General features: G+C 38.6%; 1 protein-coding gene and 1 pseudogene across 2 annotated transcripts in view; both read right to left on the bottom strand.

Annotated features, from left to right (window-relative positions):
• HS3ST5 (heparan sulfate-glucosamine 3-sulfotransferase 5) overlaps nucleotides 1-25,096 on the bottom strand; it is a 185,372-nt gene that overhangs the window by 9,533 nt on the left and 150,743 nt on the right. The gene's annotated exons all lie outside the window — the stretch shown is intronic.
• Nucleotides 17,267-18,790, bottom strand: LOC105722729 (small ribosomal subunit protein uS2B-like; annotated as a pseudogene).

Genomic DNA, 25,096 nt, shown 5'->3' with positions numbered 1-25,096 from the left:
ACAGGAAGAACCTAGTTAGTCCTTCCTGAAGAAATAAGACTTGGCTGACACCTGGAGGAGGAGCAAGGAGACACGAGCGAGCATGAGGGACCGAGGAGGGAAATGCGCAGCTTGTTTTAGAAGTGAAGGCTTAAAAAAAAAAAAAGAAGTGAAGGAAGGCAGTTGTGGCTGGACAAAGACAGAGGGAAAGAGAGAAAAGGCTAAGAGCAAAAGCAAAGAGAGAGCAAAGACAGATATTTGCAGGGGGGCTGGGTGAGCCTGTGGTTTTGATGTAGCAGGGCTTGCCTTGTGTGTAGATAAAATGGGGAAGAGGAGAGCGAGGTTTCTTGAGACTTACTGTGTAGCAAGGACATTGTCCAGGTGGTATTTCAGGAAATTCTCAAAAACTCTATGAAGTAGATGGAGTTATTTGCATTTCATAGGTCAAGTGAAGCTCACAATTTTCTCCAACTTGCCTGTGATCATACAACTGACAGATAATGTGAAGGTAAAGACAGTTACCTATGTAATGTGATTCAGAGCTTCATTGAAAGAACCCTATCTACAGGTTGATGTCTGAAGTCCTCAGTTAGATCCATGTGCTTTGGGCTCTGATCCTTGTTGAAATGCAAATACTGCAGCAAGCTGCAGAACAAGGTGGCAGAAAGAAAACTGTTCAAGCCCCCCAATTTAATTCTCCCCTTAGTAGCTTTATGGTTTTGAGGTTGGATTCTCTGGGGTTTCCTTTTCTTATCTACAATATGAGGACCACCTTTGGCCTCCCCACTCCATAGTGCTGTAGTCAGAATGAAATGATGTTTCTATAAGTGACACAGCTATATAAAGGTGTATTAGCTTGCCAGACTAATGCAAAGGATTATGTGTCATTTGTATCTTAGCATGAATGAATTTAGTGTGCATTCACAAATGAGTAATGTGAGGGAATACGGCTTCTCTGTGGCTAAGCTGCAAAGGGAAGGGATGGAAAAAATAAAAGAAAAATGTGCTTGCCTCATGGCCTTTACAAGTGTCTCCAGCCTCAAAACAGGAGACCAATTCAGAGGGAAGCTAGGGAAGTTATCTACCTTCTCTGCTATTTAAATATAGTTCCCACACCCTCCTGCTTAAAACTATGCTGCACAATGCTACATCCACTTTCATGAGGTCCTTGGTTCATCTGTCTGTTTTTAGGTTCAGTCCACCCATTCTTTAGGGTCTGGGCTATATCACAGTTCCTCCGGGAAGCCTTCTCCAGCTTCCAGTCTAGGATTGCCCCCACCTCCACTAACTCTTGTTCTTACAGTCAGAACCGCAGTTAGGCATTTCATTGTGCATAAAGCGTTTGATTAGTGTTAGCTGCTTCTTTGGTGTGTATTATCACCATCTCCTAGCAATGGGCTAAACCTACTGACTGACTGAGAAGCACTAGAAAGCTTACAGAAAGGTACTAAGCCTAGAATCTGCTTTGCTACACAGACCAATGATTCTTTATGGCAAGTTTGCAGAACCTTTAAAAAACACACACTTGTTGGGCCGGGCGCGGTGGCTCACGCCTGTAATCCCAGCACTTTGGGAGGCCAAGGCGGGTGGATCACGAGGTCAAGAGATCGAGACCATCCTGGTCAACACGGTGAAACCCCGTCTCTATTAAAAATACAAAAAATTAGCTGGGCACGGTGGCGCGTGCCTGTAATCCCAGCTACTCAGGAGGCTGAGGCAGGAGAATTGCCTGAACCCAGGAGGCGGAGGTTGCAGTGAGCCGAGATCGTGCCATTGCACTCCAGCCTGGGTAACAAGAGCGAAACTCCTTCTCAAAACAAAAAACAAACAAACAAACAAAAAAAAAACACACACTTGCTACCACCCTCAGATATTCTGATTCAACAGGTGTGCATTAATCTTGTATTTATGAAACTAGAATACGCCAGGCATGGTGGCTCACACCTGTAATCCCAACACTTTGGGAGGCCGAGGTGGGTGGATGTCCTGAGGTGAGGAGTTAGACCAGCCTGGCCAACATGGTGAAACCCTGTCTTTACAAAAATACAAAAATTAGCTGGGCCTGATGGCGGGTGCCTGTAATCCCAGCTGCTCAGGAGGCTGAGGCAGGAGAATCACTTGAAGCCAGGAAGCGGAGGCTGTAGTGAGCTGAGATCACACTACTCCACTTCAGCCTGAGCAACAGAGCAAGACTCTGTCTCAAAAAACAACAACAGGCTGGGCGCGGTGGCTCAAGCCTGTAATCCCAGCACTTTGGGAGGCCGAGGCGGGTGGATCACGAGGTCAAGAGATCGAGACCATCCTGGTCAACATGGTGAAACCCCGTCTCTACTAATACAAAAAATTAGCTGGGCACGGTGGCGCGTGCCTGTAATCCCAGCTACTCAGGAGGCTGAGGCAGGAGAATTGCCTGAACCCAGGAGGCGGAGATTGCGGTGAGCCGAGATCGCGCCATTGCGCTCCAGCCTGGGTATCAAGAGCGAAACTCCGTCTCAAAAAAAAAAAAAAAAACAACAACAAAACAAAACAAACTAGAACAAAGTCATAAAGCTTATCGTTTTCTACCATCTTTTGTATCTTCAGTCGCCAACATCAGTAAAAATGATTTCTCCTTAATTTCTTCTTGCTTTGTCCTGTGCAGGCACTTAGGGCCTCCCTTGTCCCTTAACATTTGGATATGCTCTCCTTGTTCATTTTCTATGGCACTGTATAGTACAATTAATCTTCCTAATAGAAGTTATTTTTTCCTTTATCTATTTTTGGTTATTCACTGGATCAAGCTCAATTTCTTCCTCTTAAAAGTCTATGCCCTTCCTTCTGAGGTCCCAGTGTGGACAGTCAGCTTCTCCCTCTCTTATTAAGTCACTCACACCAGCCTCTGTGCTTGTCAGGTCGGCCCCTGCACTGTTCCCCATATGCCTTTTCTCTTACCTCTGTGCAATCATCAGCTTCCTTGCTGGCCTGGGATATCTTTCCTATGTCTCCTTCAAGACTTCTAGATCCTACTGGTACCTTCCTAGGAAGTGATTCTGATCTTGGTGGATGTGGAGTTTAGGGGAAAAAAATCCCAATACACATTTCACTGGTGGGTAGGCATGGGTCATGGCCATTGTATAAATAATTACAGGACCAAAGGATAATAGCTTGGCTCAAGAATAAAACTTGGAAGGCTTTTGCATGTAGGAGTGAGTGAAGTTATAAAACGACCTCATGATTAATTTGTTCAAGTTTAGCAGACAGGAAAAAGAAGAAAACAATGACAGAGTGTGAAGCCTATTGAGGAAGTAGTGCAAGATTTAGGAGACTATGACAACAAAACTATCAGCATCCAATTGCAGTGCACACGTCATCTGGTATATACTAGGCTATTAAACCTAACTCTTCCTTTATAATAAACCCAGTTATTACAATAGAGGTTTTGTTCTGTGGGATAAGATACTACTGCCAGTCTAGTTTCTCTGTGCCTGAGATGCCTTAAATATGCCCACTGAAGTTTTTCTCTCATCAGGAGACCTGATTTCTCCAGTGTTTTGTTTGCAGGGCTGGCCTGGCTCCCTACACTGCCCCCTTCTGGTTATGGAAGGCCCAGTATGCACTCCAAGGTACCTTCCTATCTACTGTAATACTGAGAAGAACTAGTATTTTCACTGAAGATCTCAACTAATGTGAGTGAGCCACTTATAGTGAAGTGGAAAAACCACTGGATTGGGAGTCAAAAGACCCTGGATGACATTTTGGTTTCGTTTTATAATAAAAAATTTCTGAATTTTTGTTTTCCTCATCCATAAAATTATAATAATGTCTATCTCACAGGGCTCTTATGATGTGAGCACTGAGTAAAACAGTAGGATGGAACTTTGTGAAGGTTTGTGCATTGTATAAAAATGAAGCATAATTAATAGCTTCAGGAGGCAGATTATTACAATGCATTGTAAAGAGAAAAAGAATGAAATAAATGCAGTTCTCATAAATAGTATAATTGAATTATGAAAAACTGTATTTTTAAGTATAAATCACTTTTAATGGAAATTCTTATTAAGAATTAGAATACTAATGCTATAATTTTTGTTCAAAATAAGATGGTGCATGCATACACACACATGCACAGACACACACACATAAATACATATACAAAGTCAATATTTCTCTTGTTGAGCTGAAATCTCTTGGAATTTTTGAGAAATGAGGAGGCCAAGTCAAAAGTTTCTAATGAGGCTCCCTAGCAGACAGTGAAATCTCATTCTGTTTTGTAATCAGTCTCAGACTATGTGCTAAGTGACAATCTCATAGCAGCTCTGAATAAACCTGCCCCAGGGAAAACCAAAGATATCTGGTTAATTTAACTTAGAAAATGCCTCTTTGGCTATCTATAACATTATAAAGCATTTGAATTTGCCAGGATGGTAGGGTTAAAAGCTGGAGGTTGTTGCTTTTGGTCTAGGAATGTAAGACAAAGAAAAGCCACACCATTCGATCCTTATGGACAATGCTGTTAAACTGGGTAGAATGTTAACTGCTTCACAAACCCCCAAATCTCATCCCTTTAGCTATGCCAGCTTTAAGCATTTTAATAATCTTTCATCAAAGCAGTTATACTGGTAATGGGAAATTTATATAAAACTAAAGTTTTTTTTGAAGTTTATTGCTTTTTATATAAAAAATGGTTGAAGACCTACAGTGACATTAAAGCCCTCCACCATCTCCAGTTTTTTATCTCTCAGTGTCTTTCATTTTGCCTGCCAAGAGCAGCACAATTAGTTTCTTCAGACTCCTAAAGTTTTAACAGACACAGTATCTTGGCTGAACAAAGCAGAGTATCTAAATAATATAGTATGTGGCCAGAAACGACAAATTGTGGAGACATCTGGCTGTTTCTCTAAAGCAGCACGAAGCAAAGAAAGAAATGATTCCCCAGATGAAACAAAGAAATAAGGAGATTCAAAAATAATAATAATAAAGATGTGTTCAAGTGCTGTTCAAAGGATTGTAGACATGGTTACCACAAACCCTTGGTACCAGTAAAAATAATAAGAGGAACAATAGCAGCAAAGTTCATTAAAAATGACTGAACTTATATAGCAGAATTATTCCAAGGAAATCATAACCCTCTTTTGAGTATTAGCTCATTTATCCTGGGCAACAGCCTTATGAGGTGGACAGGAACTACATTTATTGAGCACTCAGCTCTGTGTTACTTTCTTTTATATTTACTATCTCATATGATACCACAGAACTCTGTAATATTATCTTTTTTTTTTAATGGAAACTGAGCAGAGACATGAGCAGATTTTTTACCCAAGGGCTGTGGCTGGTAAATGCAGATGGAAGATTTAAATTCATAATTATCTGACTCCAAAGAACATGATCCCATGATTATAGCACCAGTCATAGAACTTTGGATAGTTACATGGGAAACTTTAAAAAACTAATTTCAATAGTTTTCACTAATTTCAGGTGTTTATATGTTATCTTGTTATATGGATAAGTCATCTAGTGGTGATTTACACTTACATGGGAGACTTTTTAAAAAATATAGGTGAAGGGGAGGAAGGCAGCAAATCACACTGCCATGTATGCACCTATGCAACAATCTTGCATGTTCTTCACATGTACCCCAAAACCTAAAATGCAATAAAAAAATAATAACTTCAATAGTTTTGGGGGTACAGGTGGTTATATGTTATCTTGTTATATGGATAAGTCATCTAGTGGTGATTTACACATACATGGGAGACTTTTTAAAAAATAATTTCAATAGTTCTGGGGGTACAGGTGGTTATATGTTGTCTTGTTATATAGGTAAGTCCTCTAGTAGTGATTTCTGAGATTTTAATGCATTTGTCACCCGAGCAGAGGCACGCTGCACCCAATATGTAGTCTTTTATCCCTCACCTCTCTCCCAGCCTTCCCCAACCCAGTCCCCAAAGTCCATTCTATCACTTTTATGCTTTTCTGTCTTCATAGTTTAGCTTCTGGGATATTCTTAATAAATATTTGTTCATTGATTCAGAGCAGACAAAAACCACTTAACTCCACCCAAATTACCTGACATTGAACCTTGAGTTAGAGGATGAGGAGATTAAAAAAAAATGAAGAGGAAAAATGTTTCCATAAAAGGGCAGGTAAAAGAGACCATTTAGGTGGTTTGAACCTGATGAAAGCAGAGAGAAAATACTCATAAGTAATGATAGCAGCAATTATAATGAAAGTTAATATTTTCATAATTTACTAAGGGTTTTTCATATTCACTAAGCCACTTATAATTTAAACTGACCAGGATCATGGATATCCCACTTTTTCTCCCCAAAACTCAAGAACTTTCTCTTAGAAAGATTTATAGTGGATGGTCAAAATACCATTGGGATTGGCTGCCACTTGTCACAGACTCAGATTCTTATGTGCTGGTGTTCCTAAGATCTTGATTAAATCTGTCTTTTGCCCTCTCATTATCCTCCAATCCCTACCCACCTCTTCCCACAGCACTTCCTCTCAATATCTCAGTAAATGGCTCTCCATCTGCTCCTTACCCATGCCAAAAACCTCGGAAGTTGTCATTCTTGGCTCCACCCTGTTTCCATGTCCAATCGGCCAGTAAGAATCTACCTCCAGTACTGTTAGAATCCACCCAATTGCTGCCATCACTTGTGACTGCCTTGGTTCAGGCCACTGTCTCTTTTAGACTACTTATGAGCTCCCAAGTGGTCTTCCCACTATTAGTTTTGTTCCCGCCTCAATTTATTCTCCATACTGATGCCAGAGTAATCTTTCCCAGTGGATCGTCTCCAGGCTTAATACCCTTTAATGCATGCCTATCATCCACAAGACCCTTTATTTCTTTCGGTCAGTTTTGCTTCAGGGTCTTTCTTCATAAGATTTCCACTGCTTGAAAACACCTACTCTGTGCTCCATTTATCAGATCTGTTGAATAGGATACCAATAATCTGCCCCACAGCACTGCTGTGAGGAGTAAAGGGGCAGGTGTTGCTTGGCTCATAGTATAAATGCTAGACATGTCGGTGGATGCTTCCTCTCCTTCTCAGGCCTTGGTTTAATTCCTATGTTTTAGATCTTAGGTTCTCTTCTTGGTTCCTTGGAAAAGTCTTTCTTGATCACTTAGGGCTGGTTTAGATGTTCTTCCCTATATGCACCACAGTACTCTCTACTTAATTCTATTTAAGCCATATTGTAATTGTCTGTTTACTTGCGTGTAACTCTAACTAGATTAAATTCTGTGAGATTAAGAAGTATGTATTGTGTATTGAATTATCTCCAGCATTTATGGTTATTGATACTCAGTAAATGATTGCTGAAAAATCCAATCAGATGAAATGAACTTTGAATATCCTAAGATTACGGCCTCTGGATACCACATCTCTTTAGTTACTACTCCTTTGTCTTTGTATACTACTTAGCCGGTTTGCCAAGTGCTGCCTGTGTATAAGTGACCTTAGTTTTTCTACCTTTTATTTTGAAATAAATTGAATACTCATATATCCTTTGCCCATATTCACTGATTGTTAATGTTTTGCCATATTTATCTGTCTCTATAGAAGCACATATTACTTTTATGGAACCATTAAAACTAAGTGGCAGATCTCAACACTGTAGCATGTTAGAAGCCCCCACCTGACATCCACATATTGCCCTGTGATAAAAGTGGGGCAGTGGGCATTCCTGTCTCAAAGCCTAGGGAGGTGAAATGACCTGCTCAAAGCTTCACACTACTTAGTCTGGGGTTGTAAATAATTATATTGGGGCTTTCTACATTGCACCACTCTGCCTCTCTATGAAGTTCATGTAAAGTTGAAAATACTGCAGGTTTTATTGGTAGAAACAGATGTAGCCCTCATTTTTGTCTAAACTTTCAACCTGCAAATTCTGAGTTGAGTGTTTAAAAAAAAAAAAAACCTTTGGCAAAGTGGTGAAAAAAAATACTCTTAGGAGATTCTTGTCCTGTCTCCTATTATACTTTTCTCAATTCCTTTAAAGAAAGAAAAAAAATTGAAAAAGCTCTTTCTATATTTTAACACAAATGGTAGAGGCATGTGGTGATGCCCATCCACTGGCATGCTACAGCTGGCTCCTACTTTGCAAGCCAGTTGTTGAAGTCATTATTGAAAATTAAAATTTTATTATATAAATTTGTAATTAAATAGATTAAAGCAAAGGTAATACATTTGAAAAACTCCTTATTTCCTAATTATCTTACTCCATTTTACTATTATCTATGGTCTTAAGGTTAAGTCTGTTGCATCTGTACAATGGGATACTACACATCTCTTCCCAATTTCACATTTAGTGAATTTATCTTGGTAGCTTAAAATTTCATATTCAGTCCATTCATGTTGGTAGCTTAAAATTGACCCTGAAGAATTTATGCAATAGAAATAGACAAACACTACAAATCACAGCCCCCTTTCCAAAAACTAGTTGTTAAGTATTTACCAGGACACAGCTGATTATGCCCCATTCATTTTTCTTTTGCACATTCAATAATAAAGTATTTCCCAAGTTCCCATCAAATGTGCAGTATGGTGCCAAGTACTCATAATAAAAAAGGGGGGGCCTCCCTCTCCATTCTGCCTTTTTCCAGGGGCCTGTTTTCATTTCTGAGACCACTATGCTCCTTTTCTTTTCTAAGTCTTTCTTCTCAGCTTTTTTGCTTCTCCCTACACCCTGCCACTGACTATGTTCTTTAAATAAAAGAACCTAAAAAGAAAAGACTGCCAAGATAATATTCTTAAGTAACATTGCTAGCTAAAGTATAGCTAAACATCTTAGCAAATGGTATATTTAACAAATCTATAAAATAATATATAATTAGCGTGTATGCAAAATGATACTAAAAGTTTCCCCTTCTTAGGCGTGCTAACATTTTCTTAAATTGCAGTATTAAAATTAGCATATTTAACATGCTTCAAACTTTTTTCTTTTGATTAACAGAGGCATCTTTCTTCTCTGAATCTCTGATCTTCCTTTTAGAGCCAGAAGTACTCCGCCAAATTTCAACCCTAAGATAACCAACTATTGCCAGTCATCAACAAATAGTTAACTGAGGACCTACCATGCATCAGGAACCGCAGATGCCAGAAATAATATGGACAAGAGACACAGATTCTACCTCATTACTTTGGTAGCTAGTGTTCAACTCTTAATATACATCTAAAGAAACTGTATCATCTGTTGAACACAGATCTTAGATCCTTTGGGGCGAGTTCAGGCGCATTCAGGGTGGTGTGGCTGCAGCCTCAGATTCTCTTAGATTGCCAGTGAAGTAAGAATCCCTACAAAGGCAGGATCTGCTGCACTTCAGAATCTCACCTCCCAGCTCTAAAATACACCTTGAAGAGTCCTTGCCTCCTACCCAAGTAGCCACAATCAAACTACTCTCCAAAAAGCACAACTCTTCCTTCAACAAGACTCTTTTCTTCACTGGGTATGTTTAGACCAGACAGTACTAAAGTAGCTACTTGTGGTGAGACACGAGCTGGTACCTGTACATTTACATGGGGCTCTCTACTCAGAAAGGCCCTATGTTTGATTTAATGCTCTGTTATCACTGTCTTAGAATTCTCTGCATTTTCATTTTGCCCTGTGCCCCACAAATTATGTACCTGATTCTGTAGCCAGACATTTCGGTCTCTGAGAATAGATTACTTGAGTGGGGGCTGTGGCTCTTCACAGTGGCACCTCCTTTCTTCTTCAGACACTGAGCTTTAAGAGACAGACACTTTCTTAACCCCATCACACAGGAACATGACCCTTCACATATTTTTACAGAGCTGGGATTTTCTCTCTCTTTTATTTCTCCCTCTCAGTTCTGTGGTCTTCCATGAGGCTCATCTCTTCCTTGGGTACCTAACACTGAAAATGCTGTCTGCCTTTGAGAACATGGTAGCTCTCCACAAAGCCTTAGAATTCTAAGCACAATAACCATAGCAGAGTATGTGCCACACAAGGTAGTGCTGTGAGATACACACACACACGCCTCCAGAAGAAAGGGTTTCATCACAATAGATTAGTGGGGGAAATCCTGTGAGGTGAAGAGGACAGTATCTATCAAATAGGTAAGAAAATGCAGAAACTTGAGGACATCTGCTCCTTCTGCGGGGCAGGAAATTATGTCTCCATTTCATGTTCCCTTCAAGATAAAAACAAAACAGGAAGCTCAAACTATGTTACCCTGCTGCTCTGTGACTTTGTGTAAACCACTTAACCCCCCTGATCTTCTGTTTCTTCATCCTAGAAAAAAAAGCCTGAGAAGGGATGAGGTCAGCAATCCCTCTGGGCCTAAAACTCTCTTATTCTAGGGAAAAAAATGAATGTTCTTAAAATGAGAGATTAATGCATAAGGAAGTAAAGACAACTGTATTGTGGGGGGAAATTAGTGCCTGAGGTAAATTTTAATATTTAATGTCTTAATAGCCCCCAGTTTTAAATAGTTCTGACCTCTTTAAAGATGGCTGCACCACATCAGACTGCCTATTACTGGGAGAAACAATCCTCTCGTCCTAAGACATACAATTTCTTAGAAAAGATACTGACACTTAAGAAAGATTCTACTGATGAGCTTTCAATTTGCCCTGCTGTCAGGGAGCCCATAGAAATCACATTTTGAAAAAATTAAGCAAGGGCAGCTGAGGAAAATTGTCATAAAGGATTCGTTTTCCTTCTATTATAATGATCACATAAGAGAGCTGTAATGAGAAAGAAACAAATGAAGAGGGGGCACAGGAACAGGGCACAGAAAGTGGTGTTGTGCATGTGTCAAGTCGAATGTGGAGATGGGGTAGAGATTAAGAGAAAATGGACACCATTTGTTAGTAGATTAAGCAGAAAGTATATCAGTCAGGATGTTCATAACTGCTCTATCAAATGGCTAAGGAAGATGTTCAGCTCTTTGTTTCTTTAGTTAACCATGAAGGGTCAATGTTAGAAATGAAAAAGGTTGATAAATTATACAGAACTGCAGAGTTGAATACTGCTCTGTGCTTATCCTCCCTGGAGTTATAGTGGGGGTAGCTTTGAGCAGATTCCAAATTTTCATATGGATTCTCTATTTCTTCCCTCCATTCAGCTTTCCATATCAGACATACATTATTTATCACAGCTCCCATTATTGTGCGAGCTTGAGTAGTCCTCTGGCTCTCTGTCTGCAGGAGGATATTCATTTTGCATTTGTAATTACCAAACTTAAAAGGAGCCAGTTAATTCTGCTTCTGTTCAGGGGTCTCATTTAGTAGAATAATGTCTTAAGAAAAAATACGGGAACCGAATTTTGTTTGGGCCTGGAATCCCAATTACTCTTAATCCCAGTATCTCACTGGTATAGGTAACTAGTTTATAGAAGGGATAAACTAATGTTTATCCACTCCTCCCCAAAATTTCTTTTCACTGCATTAAACAGTTGTTAGTTTAGTAAATTTGACCTACTAGTAAGTTCAGAAGCAGAATCTTTCCTTCTTTAATCTTGTATTTATATAGAAAAGTGTGACTTGGAGAGGTAACAATTATATAGTTAATTAAATTAATATACATGGTCCAAACATCATTCTAGTGATTTAGGCTCCTGCAGTTAAAGAGTTCCAGTAAACTGGATTAAGCTCTTCCCTCTGCTCCATGTAGCAAACATCATATATAGTATATTATATTATATAATATAGTATATTAGTTCTACTTGTCATATCCATTAATAGTTAAAAGTATCTATTTTTAAATCAAGGGTTGTATTCACTACCAGACAGAAAGCCAACTTTTAAATTTTATTTACCTCAAGCTTTGTTTTTGTTTTTAATGAAGACCAAAGAAATAATGCAAATATATATATATAAATGGTTTTTAATGCCATAAATATATTAGAAGTATGAAGGTTTATCATCAAGCTTCATTTCATTGTAGTTTTTATCATTGTCTCTCTGCAGTGACTTTTTTCTCCTTTTTAATTTCCATAATACTATGCTATATATTTCTTTTGTAATGACTGATGATGTATGCTGAGTTTTAACATTAAGTATGTTCTGTGAAGAATTAAACCATTAGCAGACTGTGCAGAAATCTGAATGTATCATATTCAAATTACCAAGTTAGATCCAGAAATTAAACATGTTTAATATAAATTTTTAGCAAATTTGTATAAAAGTACAACCTCCTGAAAACTTGAGACGGATAACCTACTGTCCACTTAATAAACATAAACACACAGTTTTCAAAATACTACTCTCCATTCGTATAGCGCTTTTCAGTTTTTAAAGCACTAGTTTAAACATTTTTTATTGGACTTTTACAACAAAAATATAAGGGACACAAGACTATTTTATTCTCCCTTCTATAGATGAGGAAGCCAAGACATCATTAAGGTGTGGTGCACACGGCTACCTAGTTAATACTGGCAGAGTTCAAAATACAGTCTAGCTGTATTTACCTTCAGTATTTGTGCTAGGTATATTCATCCTCTTTCTATGAAGATTTGTCATTATTTCGTTCTAGGACTGGCTATGCATTCATTGGTGCAAATCTAATCCTTGAGCAGTACAGGCATACCTTGGAGATGTGGATTTGGTTCCAGAGTACCACAATAAAGAAAAAATGGCAGTAAAGTGAGTCTCACAAATCATTTGCTTTCCCAAGCATATAAAAGTTACATATATATATATATATATATATATATATATATATATATTTTTTTTTTTTTTTTTTTTGGAGACAGAGTCTTGCTCTGTCACCAGGCGCCAGGCTGGAGTGCAGTGGCACAATCTCAACTCACTGCAACCTCCGCCTCCTGGGTTCAGGCAATTCTCCTGCCTCAGCCTCTGAGTAGCTGGGACTACAGGCAAGTGCCACCACGCCCAGCTAATTTTTGTATTTTAGTAGGGATGGGGTTTCACTGTGTTGGCCAGGATGGTCTCAATCTCTTGACCTCATGATCCACCTGCTTTGGCCTCCCAAAGTGCTGGGATTGCAGGCGTGGGCCACGGCACCCGGCCTAGCATGCAATATTTTTTGACAGCATTTTACCCACAGCAGAATTTCTTTCAAAATTGGGGTCAGTCCTCCTCTCAAAATATGTCTCTGCTTTATTAATGAAGTTTATGTAATATTCTAAACCCACTGTTGTCATCTCAACGATGTTCACAGCATCTTCACTAGGAGTAAATTCCATTTCAAGAAATCATTTTCTTTGCTCAGCCATAAGAAGCAACTCCTCATCCTTTCAAGTTTGATCATCAGACTGTAGCAATTCAGTCACATCTTCAGGTTCCACTGGTTCTCTTGCTATTTCTATCACATCTGCAGTTACTTCCTCCACTAAAGTCTTGAACTCCCCAAAGTCATTCATGAGGGTTGATATTAACATCTGCCAAACACCTGTTAAGGTTGATATTTTGACCACCTTTCATGAATCACAGACGTTCTTAATAGCAGCTTGAATGGTGAATCCTTTCCAGAAGGTTTTCAATTTGCTTTGCCTAAATCTATGAGAGGAATCACAATGACAGCTATAGCCTTATGAAATGTATTTCTTAAATAATAGAACTTGAAAGTTGAAATTACACCTTGATCCATGTACTGTAGAATGGATATTGTAATAGAAGGCATGAAAGTGACATTAATCTTGTACATCTCCAACAGGACTCTTGAGTGATTAGGTGCACTGTCAATGAACAGTAATCTTTTGTAAGGAGCCTTTTTTTTTTGAGCAGTAGGTGTCAACAGTGAGCTTAAACACATTCAGTAAACAATGTAAACAGATGTGATATTTACACATATCTTTAAAATGCTTTTCATTTAAAGTGAGACACATCACAGAACATAAAACAGAACTACCATTTGACCCAGAAGTCCCATTACTGGATATACATCCAAAAGAAATTAAATTGTTCTATGAAAATAAATATGTACTCATATATTTATTGCAGTGCTACTCACAACAGCAAAGACGTGGAATTAACCTGCCCATTAGTAGTGGACTGGATAAAGAAAATGTGTTACATATACACTATGGAATAGTATGCAGCCATAAAAAATGAAATCATGTTATTTGCAGTAATGTGGGTGTAGCTTGAGGCCATCGTCCTAAGTGCCTTAATGTAGGAATAGAAAACAAAATACTGCCTGTTCTCATATGTGGGAGCTAAACAATGAGCACCCATGGACATAAACATAGGAACAATAGACACTGCAGACTACTAGAGGGAGGAGGGAGATAAGGGCAAGGGCTGAAAAACTAACTATTGGGTATTAGGCTCAGTTCTTGGGTGATGAGACCATTTGTACCCTAGACCTTAGAGTACAATATACTCAGGTAACAACTTGTACATGTACCCCAAATCTAAAATAAAAATTAATATTACAACAAAAGTAATACAAAATAAAGTGAGAGATGTGTAACTCTAACTTGAACACTTAGAGGCCATTGTAAGACTATTAACTGGCTCAGTTTCAATATTGTTGTGTCTTATATGGGTGTAGTTTGTGGCACCCAAAACAATAACAGCAGTAACATCAAAGATCACTGATCACAGATCACCATAACAGATGAAATAAGAAAAAAGTTTAAAATACTGAGAGAATTACCAAAATGTGGCACAGAGGCATGAAATGATCACATGTATGCCTTTGGAGAAATGGTGCTGGTAGACTTGCTCAATGCAGGGTTGCAACACACCTTCAATTAAAAAAAAGAAAAGCAGTATCTGTGAAGCAGAATAAAGTACAGTAAAACAAGGTATGCCTAAATAGATTTTAAAAGAGAGCTGGAATAATTTTTGTTAAAGTGCAGAACGCGGAAGAAATGAAAGAGGTGTCAAATAATTTGAAATTAACAAGTGTTAATAGTCTTTCTCACTCTCTCTGGATGGATCAATGGCTCCTCTCATAAAAATATCATGCTAGAATGAGAAGGATTATTATAGATTCATCAAGGGTAGCAAAAGAGAAAATAAACTAGTTGCATGAATAATTTCAGAGATTAATCATTATGACAATGGTAGAATTAGCACACCAACTCCAATATCTCCTCCTCACTAATATGTACATTAGTCAGAAATTTCATTCTAGACTGATTCTCCAAATCCCCCATATGAGACATTATTTTTATTGCTGTTTTAGACAATATTTGTTTTAGATTTATCTACATTTTTCAATACTGTCACTTACTATTCCTTTTATATTGGTCTCAGCTTTACTGAGAGATAATTCACATACAACTCACTCATTTAAAAGTGCACTTAGATTTTAACATATTCACAGTATTGCGCAATCATCACCATAATCAACTTTACATTTACATTTTCATGACCCTCCCAAAAACACTGTACCCTTTAGCAGTCTACCCCATTTCTCCATCTTTCCCTCCCAGCCCTTGGCAACCACTAATCTAGTTTCTGTCTCCTTATTCCTTCTTGCATCTCAGCTCTTTCACTTTCCTTTGCCAGAATTAGAATTTCCTTACATCCAGCAAACAAAAATTGTGACATTTCAAACCAAATGCAGAAATATTTTCCTTAATTTCTTCTCATTCCCCAAGGCAAAAATATGTAGGACTTCTTTATTTGAGCTGTTTTCTTCACTAGGATGAATTAATTCTTGAAAGATCTGTCAGCTGTAGTGAGTTGAAGCTGGGTTTAAAAGAATAAGTTACTAAAATTTTCTCCTCCAAAAATTAGTCTTACTCTCTTTTTCATAACTGGATTTTAAGATGTTTAGTGTTTGGTAAAGACCTCTTAGGTTAGTAATCACCTCCAAACTATAAATAAGACAGAAACTTGTAAAGAGTCAGCATCCAGGAGCCTTCACTGGAACCAGGGAAATATGTTGAGATGTCAGAATAAAGTTCACATTTATTGAGCGGTATTAAAGAAAAACAAAGCCAGACACTAGTCAAAGGTGGTAAAGATAGGTTCTAGTCTGTAATACAACTCTAGTCACCCTGGAGAGAGACTTCAGTATAAAACTGAGCTCAACTCCAATTGTGTAGGTGTGATGGTGGTTTAAAGAGAGACTGATGAAACGGAGGGAGAAACTAGCGGCAGGTCCAACAGAGTCAGGGAAGTGGAAAATTACAAAAAACAAGAAGAGACTTGGTCAATATAATCAGGCCATCTGGTTTATTAATTGGCATTTACATGGAGAAGAAACAAACTTCCTATCTCCAGGACAGGAGGTAGTTTTGCAAATTGGGTAAGGCATCCATGGAAATTAGTCCCTTACCCTCCCAGGGAGCCTGGAAGGCAAAAGAACAAGAAGGAGGTAAGAAGACAGGAGACAGAGTGGAAGCTGAGGGAGTGAGGGTTGAGGATGGGTGGGGAACTCACACTTCCTCCTTTGAGGTCAAAGAGACAGCTCCAGGTCATTAAGGAGACAGCTCTGGGTGGTAGAAGATTTACTTCTCAAAAAGGCAGTTTATAATCAGGCTAACTATTGGGACTTAGAAAGAAATCTCTCTTTTCACTGTTTCCACTTTTAAGATCTTCTCTTTTATTTTGGTGTTCTGAAGCTTTTCTTTAATATGTCTTGGTGTGGAAATCTTTTCATTAATCTTGTTTGGGACCCACTAGTTTTCCCAGTTCTAGGATTGGTATCTTTTAGCAATTTGGGGAAATTCTTTTTTTTTCCTTTTTGAGATAGAGTCTGGGTCTGTCGTCTAGGCTGGAGTGCGGTGGTGCGATCTCTGCTCTCTGCAACCTCCGGGTTCAAGCGATTCTCCCGCGTCAGCTTCCTGAGTAGCTGGGATTACAGGTGTGCGTCACCGCGTCTGTCTAATTTTTGTATTTTTAGTAGAGACAGGATTTCACCATGTTGGTCAGGCTGGTCTTGAACTCCTGACCTAGTTATCTGCCTGCCTTGGCCTCCCAAAGTGCTGAGATTACAGGCGTGAGCCACTGAACTCCGCCAATTTAGGGAAATTCTTATCACCTCATTGAATATTCCTCTTCTCCATTATCTCTATTATCTCCTCCTGAAACTCTGATTAGGTGTATGCTAAACCTTCTTATGTTTCATGTTTTCTATCTTTCATCTCTCTGGACTGAATTCTAGTTTGCGTCTTACAATTGATTTTCCAGTTCACTATCTTCATTATATCTAATATGTTGAATGGCATTATCAATTGCATTATAAATTTTAATTATTATATGTTACTTTGCAGAATCTAATACTATACAAACACTTGGGTCTTTTTTTATGGTCTTAAGTTCCCTTCTCACATTTTCTTTCTTTCTTTCCTTTTAGAAACTGTTGTTTATTTTCCATCAACCTTATTTCCATGTGGCTTAAGAGCCCGTGCAAGAACAGCTTAAGACCATTAATTGGTTGCTCCTACCATTCAGTAGCCCAAGCAGTGGGAGCTGCAGACCAGTCTTCCATGGTAGGCTGGGCTTTCCAGTCTCCAGTAGGGAACTGCTGAATAGTCACAGAGGGCATCAGCACGCCTTCAGACCAGTCTGCAACCTCAGGCTGAGTAGCAGTGAACTCAGGGGCTGGAGCAGTCCATTCACCCTGAAATTCCTCCTTGGTCACATGCTTTTCAGCAGCAGCCTGCTCTTCTTTTTCAATCTCTTCAGGATCACTTAGAGACCAGGCATGACCTTCTACGCGTGTTCACGGGAAATGGTGTCACACATGCGCAGAACTTCCCGAACCAGCATCCACCACATCAAACCCACTGAGTGAGCTCTCATGTTGTTGCATGGAATGGCAATGTCCACATAGTGCAGAGGGCAATCTGTGTTACACAGAGTAGTGGTAGATAGGTTAATATAAGATGCTTCTGTGAGAGGCTGGTGGTCAGCTCTGGGGTCAGCAGCCACAAGAGGCCGTGGCTCCCAGAAGGCTGCCTGTATCTGGTTAGTGAAGGTTCCAGGAGTGCAGTGGCCAGCAATTGGAGTGGCTCCAGTGTCAGCAACAAACTTCAGCATATTTTCAAACTCTTAGAAAATTTCTTTAAACATAACTGTTTTATATTCCATGTCAAAAAATTCTATTATATGAGGATTTTGTGGTCTGTTGTTTTACGCACAGTGCCTCACTTCTTTTATCGTTTTGTGATTCTTCACTCTTGACTGCTCATTTTATAGGGAACTTTATTTGTGGTATCTTGAAACCTGGGCTCAAGTTGAGTTCTTTCAAAGAAGTTATACATTTTTTTTCGGCTAGTCACCTGAGGATATGGTCTTCTGGGATCATGCTTGAAGTTTTATGGACCATACATGCAGTATGAATCAGAACCCAAACTCAAGCAAAGATCAATTTGGGATTATGAATCCTCAAAAAATTCTGTCCTCTCATGCTATGCCAAAATCAATTTGCTTGTGAAATATCAGGGTTTGCTGCTAATTCATTCTTACCTTGACAGTATAGCTCTCTAGAATACTGTTTTTATGAATGCCTCATGTTAGATTCCCTGCACTGACCAAGACCTAGGCTGTATCTCATAGTTGGTCCCACACAACCATCAAAATGGAAGCCAAAGAATTCTAGGGTTTAGCAAAAATTCTCACAGCAATCCCCACTTAGGAACTTGCTTACCAATCAGGTTTCCTGATTTTATTTTATTTTGGGGATCTGTTGACTCCTTACTTTAAGCAGCCTCATATAGTTGTATATATACAGATATAGACATGTATTTTAATTATTTCACCATATACGTTATTTCAACAGTGAGGGTGATATAGATGATATGGGGACCTATTCTACCATACTGTCAGAAATATAAATTGCTTTTATTTTATTGATTTTCTCTTAAACTCATATAAATTTATTGACTCCCTCCCCCCATTTAATCAGCCACTTAGAAAAAAAAATCTATATCTGTCCTTTTATGGACATTCAAATATTTTGTTTTGTTTTTGTTTCATTTTTTAGCAACAAAAGCTTCTTTCAGTTTACAGGGAAAAATCAAATGGTTCTATTTGAAATGTACTCTGACATGCTATTAAAGGGAGTGTGGAATTGTACATGGCTCCCATAACCTTTGTCTGGTGTTACTACAATGCGATACATTACAAGGCAAAAGATTTTGCAGATTGTAATTAATGTTACTAATCAGTTGAACTTAAGATAGATCATTCAGGTGGGTCTAATTTAATCAGATAAACCCTTTAACAGCAGAGTATTTTCTCTGGCAAATAGCAGAAGGATTAATTAGAGGCGAGAGAAGGATTGACACAGTGCTGCAAGTTTGAAGATGCAAAAATTTGGAAAGCAGCCTCTAGGAGTTGCAACCCGTAGCCAATAGCCAGCAAGAAAACCAGGACCTCCAAGAGATTGAGACCATCCTGGTCAACATGGTGAAACCCCGTCTTGACTAAAAATACAAAAATTAGCTGGGCATGGTGGCGCACACCTGTAGTCCCAACTACTCGGGAGGCTGAGACAGGAGAATTGCTTGAACCCAGGAGACGGAGGTTGCGGTGAGCCGAGATCGTGCCATTGCACTCCAGCCTGGGTAACAAGAGCGAAACTCTGTCTCAAAAAAAAAAAAAAAAAAAGAAAATAATAAAAGAAAACCGGGACTGGGATCTCATTCCTACAACCACAAGGAACTCGATTCTGCCAACCACAAGAATGAACTTGGAAACAGATTCTTCCCTGGAATCTCTTGGCAAGAGCATGATCCAACTGATACCTTGATTTCAGCCTTGTAAGACGCTCAGCAGAGAATCCAGTTGAGCTTACTTGGACTTCTGACCTAAAGAACTATGTGCTAATAAATGAATGTTAAGTTTCCATTTGTTATGCAGCAATATTGTAGGCAAGGCATATTTCTCCGTCACCTGTAGCTTTAAGAAAAAAAAAAACTAGTGATTTTTTTTCCCTGAAGCTTTTCGTTCGGGGAACACAGAATCCCAAACGACAAAAGCTCACCTTCAAGAGCTACATTGTGCCTATGACTATAATGGCTTATATGCTTAAACTTTGAACAGAAAAGATAATGCAATTGAGTTTGCTATTGGCAGGCAGAGGTCAATTCAGTGAAATGTCAAATACTTTTCAGTGAAAAGGCAGATCATTACAGCTGACACCAAGTCGGTATTCTGGGTTATAATCTGTAAGCCATTGTCTTCACATTACTCTCACAGAGCTGACTCCCCTCTGTCTTTTCTCAGGTAAAAGTCATGTTCCCCAGGCCTCACCTGTGGGCTCTGGAAGTGCCCTCTCTCCTTGATGAGGTTCTAGGTCTCTGAAGCCAAGTGGAGCCACTTCGCATTTAGCTACGTGTTGACCTCCCTCTTCCTTCAATTCACCCTTAATTGCCTTTCTAACTTCAGTTCTGATATGTCCACATAGACCCTAAATTGGAAAAATATTCATTGTTTCCCAGACATGCCAGATGCTTTCCTAATTTCCAGCATGTTCTTCCTTCCCTGCATGAGGCCCATTCCTCCATTTCCACCTGTAGAAATTGTAGTTATCGTTCAATATTCAGCTCAGGTGTCACTTGCTCCAATTGTTTCTTGATTCTTCCAGGCAGAATATGATAGTTCCTATTTTGTGTTTCCAAAGCCTTCAAAAATAGCTTTCACCCTCTGTTGTGTAATTGCCTTGAAATTAAGTTACTGACATTAAGAACAATGGCTTGTATGTCTATGAATCCCCAAAGCCTGGCACAGTTAGATGTTTGGTCCTTGTTTGTGGAATTGAGTGAACCTAATGTGACTCAGGCCCAGTGAGATAAACAAAATAATCAGGTGCAAAAGAATAGTTCTATTTTTTTTAATGAGTCAGCATATTGCTCACTACTTTCTCTTCAACTGGATTGTGTAGCCCCAATGTTTCTCCCAAGTTTTCATAACCTGTAAGTCGATACTTCCAAGGCAATTACTTCAAAACCAGATGATTTCAACATCCTCACAATCTGATACACATCTACATACAAAAGCCTCATTCAGCTGCCTAAAAATTGCTTTTACTAAACCACTCTCCAAGACCCCTGTAATAACTTTCCATAGCCTAGGACTGCATGGTCTAATATGGTAGTCACTAGCCCCTAGCCATGAGCACAGCTCGAGATGTACCAAAAGTGTTAAATGTTCACTGGATTTCAAAGACATAGTATGAAAAAAACAAATGTCAAATATATTGATTTTATGTTGAGATGCCTATACTGGGTAAAGAAAATATATCACTAAAATTAATTTCCCCTGTTTCTTTTTACCTTTTCTAATGAGGCCTCTAAAACTGTAAATTACATATGTGGTTTGCATTTGTGGCTTATATTATACTCCATTGGGATGTGCTAGCCTAGAGCATAAAATCCCAGCACCTGAATTTGGCGCTGTAATTCACATCTGGCTGCAATCTCCTCTACTTGTCTCAACTCTCATATCCCACATATGAAACGTCCACCATGACCAGTATTTTTTCAGAGACTCTGTGCTTTCTTATTCTTTTCTTCTGCCCATACTATTCCCTGGATGATCTCTCTTCTTTAAAAATTTTGCTTATTAATATCTTATCCTTTCCTCCAAACTCACTTTAGCTTCACTGCTTGGAAGAAGCCTCCTCTCATCCCACTAATGGAAAGGGATTTCTTCTAAAGGAAGGATTCTGATATGTATTTATTGTATATTTATCTTGTCTCGTCTATTATGTTATACGTACTTAGAAGATAGGGACTATTTAATACACCTATCTGCATCTGCCTCTATAAATAGCATAGTGACTTCCCTCGATAACCCTCAAAAAATGTGAAATATGTAAACTGAAGGGAGGAATTCTATTTAGAAAATAGGTTATAGGCTATATACAGATGTATGTGTTTATATATATGTTCATGTATATAAATATATATACATACATACAGATTCAACATTTCATAATTAATGAAGAGGGAAAGAATCAGCAAGATTATGTAGGTCTTCAGAGAAGAATAAAGAATGAAAATCTTCTGAAAGAATCAACACTGAGAACATTAGGGCTGGAAGATGCTGTAGAGAGCACTGCACTCACTTCCCTCTTCTTACAGATGAAGGAGCTGAGGCTGGAGAATTTAAGAGACCCCTGCTAGATGGGAAGGCACATTAGAGGTATACTGCTCTATCTCCTGCAGTCAGTACAGGACCTGATACTCAAGAGGTCAATAAACATTGGCTGGATGAATGAATGAAGAATAAATGAACAATGCAAAGTAAACACATCTAGTGAACTCAAACTAGGCTACATAGCTCCTGATTCTCAGAATAGTGATATTTTCACTCTAACACGTAGAGAGGGGAAGGAAAGTTGGGAAGCAATGGGGAGTTATATTTAAAACAGAATTTTAGCCAACTATTAAATTTAACAGTTTAACAGTTTTGCTGGCAATGACATCTAGGTACCTGTGGATTCACAAGAGTTAATTATACCTTTCCTTCCTTTTCAAATGACCCTTTCCAAGTTTGTTAGTGCTGATCTTGCTGGAATTTATCTGTGCAGAAAAGAGTATATGTATGTTTTCAATAATTTTCCTAATTATCAGTGATGGATTTTCATTGATCCCCCTATCCTTTCATGTCCTGGTCCCTTTCATACATTTATTTGTTGCTTGATATTTTACAGGGTTCCTGTCTTATGTATTCTGTATCATCAAATTCTCAAAGCAAATTTATTAGGTCTTATTAGCACCTCCACTTTGACATGTGGAACCAAAGACTGAGAGAAGTTAACGTAAACTGATCAAACATCACATAGCTAAGAAATATTGGAGCTGTGTGTGTCTTCTATATTATTTTCAAATATTATGATTGCTTCTCTGATTGCTTCCCATTGTTACTTGTATTGAATAATAACACAGATTCATTATGCTGAGGCAAGGGGTATAATTTGTGGCCATTGAACAGAGGGAAGCCGTTGGGCAATCTCATGATCTCAGTATCCCCAGATAATTTATTATTATTTATTCCCTTCAAACACAAGTTTGGTGGTTTAGTGTACATGGAAAGAAAATAACCTTTCTTTTAATAATTTTACCCAATATAACAATAATCAGAATAATTGCTAAACTGGCTTCTTAAAACTTTAATTGAGGACACTCTTGCATTTCTGAAGCTCTGGTGTTGGGAAGGTAGTCACTGACATTTCTTTGAGAACCCTGTACATCTTCCCTCTGCCAAAGATAAGGAAACTTTATTTAAAGCTTCAAGATTTTGCAACATGGGGCTTAGGTTAAGGGTTTTACCTTTTTTTTTTTTAAAAAAAAAAGAAGGCAAAAATAACACAGTCCATGATTTTGATTTTGAACAGAATAAACAAGTAGGACAACATTAATCAATAAGTCTTAGTTGTGGTTGCCTACACAGGAAATCTATGCATCTTACACATTCTCCATCTGTGTAAGGCAATTTGCTTGTTGTTATTTAGATGTGACTGACATAATTTGGCAATCTGGTTTATGAGTATACTTTGTAACATATTGTATGTCGAATGCCAATGATATTTTTTTCTGGCTGTAACTTAACAAGGTGACTTACTCTGAAGTAGTAAATGAATGCCACAAAGATTCTCTCCCACTCTCCCTACCTGCTTCTTTCTTCACCCTCTTCTTTTCTCTTTCTTTCTTTTTTCTTTTCTACATTTATCTTTAATCCACTAAAGAAAACAAGTTTTAGAACACCAAATATTATGGGAGAACTTGTTGTTCATGTGGGTTACCATGGGTATGCTACGTTCCAGCCTTTCAGTTTTAAGGAAGCTTGGGTAAATGTCTGCTATTCCCTTGTCTTGCAGCCCCTCCCTTCTCCCATTTGCTTTTTGGGTACTATGGATAGTTTGAAAAAAATGCCAATGAAATAAAGTGAAGCAATTCTTTTTCAACTTGCATCATGAAATCCTTAGTGTTAAAAATGAGTGTATCTTAATGGAAGTGTCTATTAAATGAACAAGAAGTAAATAATAATGAAGTCATCTTGCTAATTAACCTGGACGGGTGACCTGAGTTTTGCTGCAGCTGAAACTCAGCAGTACAACTGCCTTCTTAGCAGAGTTCTGGTGCGTCAGACTTTCCTCTTTTTCTGGTGTCCACATGTCTAGCTATTTCAAGAATGTTTGTATCAAACTTTTGTTACAAATGCTAATACGGGCTATTTAGGGAAAAAAAGTGCCAAATACTTTCTGTGGGGAGGAAAAGACTGTTTCTTTCATTTCAGTGGGCCTAATTATAACACTCCTTTCTATTTTAGTCCCTATTTATTTTCCATTTCTTTGGGGATTGGGTAGTATTTAACAATAAAACAAGCAGTGCTCCAGTGCCTAATTAAGATTTTCTTGTAGGATTAATAAGTCATGTCTCATTAGCCCCACTGAACTAGAGGTGTTAATCTTCACCTTGGCATTCTTATCTTGAAATAAGTTTGTGGATCAAGTATTGAAGGATGTTGAGCAAACAGTTTGATTAAAGCCACTGACTCTTCAGATGCCAGTCTCATGGTATTGATTCAAATGCATCCCTACATACAAATGCTTAGATGTGTCTTTTTAAATGTACTAAGCAGTGGTCTGGAATGACCACTGGAAAAAGCCACCATGTTGGGCTTCCCCAACAAAGAAAGCAGGAAGTGTCTTTGCATGTTTCCTGAATTACCTGTGTTTCTTCCTATGATGATTTTTTTTTCCCTCACACTGGGGAACAAAGAGGTCAGAGCATAGCAGCCACAGAGTAGTCTTGAGTTTTCTGGTAGAGACTTGCAGGAGGGTATGCCATGCACATTTGCTGGCAATGTTGTCTGAGACAAGTGGCCTCTGTTTTACAGTGACGTGGCAGAAGGCAAAACAATTCATTCTGAAACTGTCACTCAGTTAAAACATCCTAGAATTTTTTCTCTTTGTTTTTCCAAATGACAGTGATTCAACAAGGCAAAAAGAGGTCAGTGAATAAGAAATTATATGCCACTGTCATTTCTGTGATTCTCAATTGCATCTTTGTAAAAGTAAAGAGCTGGGATAGATAATCTCTTAGGGTCATTCCATTTTTAAGATGATAATGCTCTTACTTTAGTGATATAACCTATGCCTAGCTCTGGGAGGCCAAGCTTGTCTTCTTTTTCATCCCCAACACATCACACATGGTGTGTGCTGAATACATGCCTGTTGAATGGGTGAATGAAGCGGGGCCTTGAAATGCATTGTAGTCTCCAGTGCAGGC

Source organism: Aotus nancymaae, unplaced genomic scaffold, assembly GCF_030222135.1.
Source record: "Aotus nancymaae isolate 86718 unplaced genomic scaffold, 86718_ANA_hifiasm-v0.15.2.pri h1tg000040l, whole genome shotgun sequence".
NCBI lineage: Eukaryota > Metazoa > Chordata > Mammalia > Primates > Aotidae > Aotus > Aotus nancymaae.
This window is presented reverse-complemented; position numbering and strand designations above follow the sequence as displayed.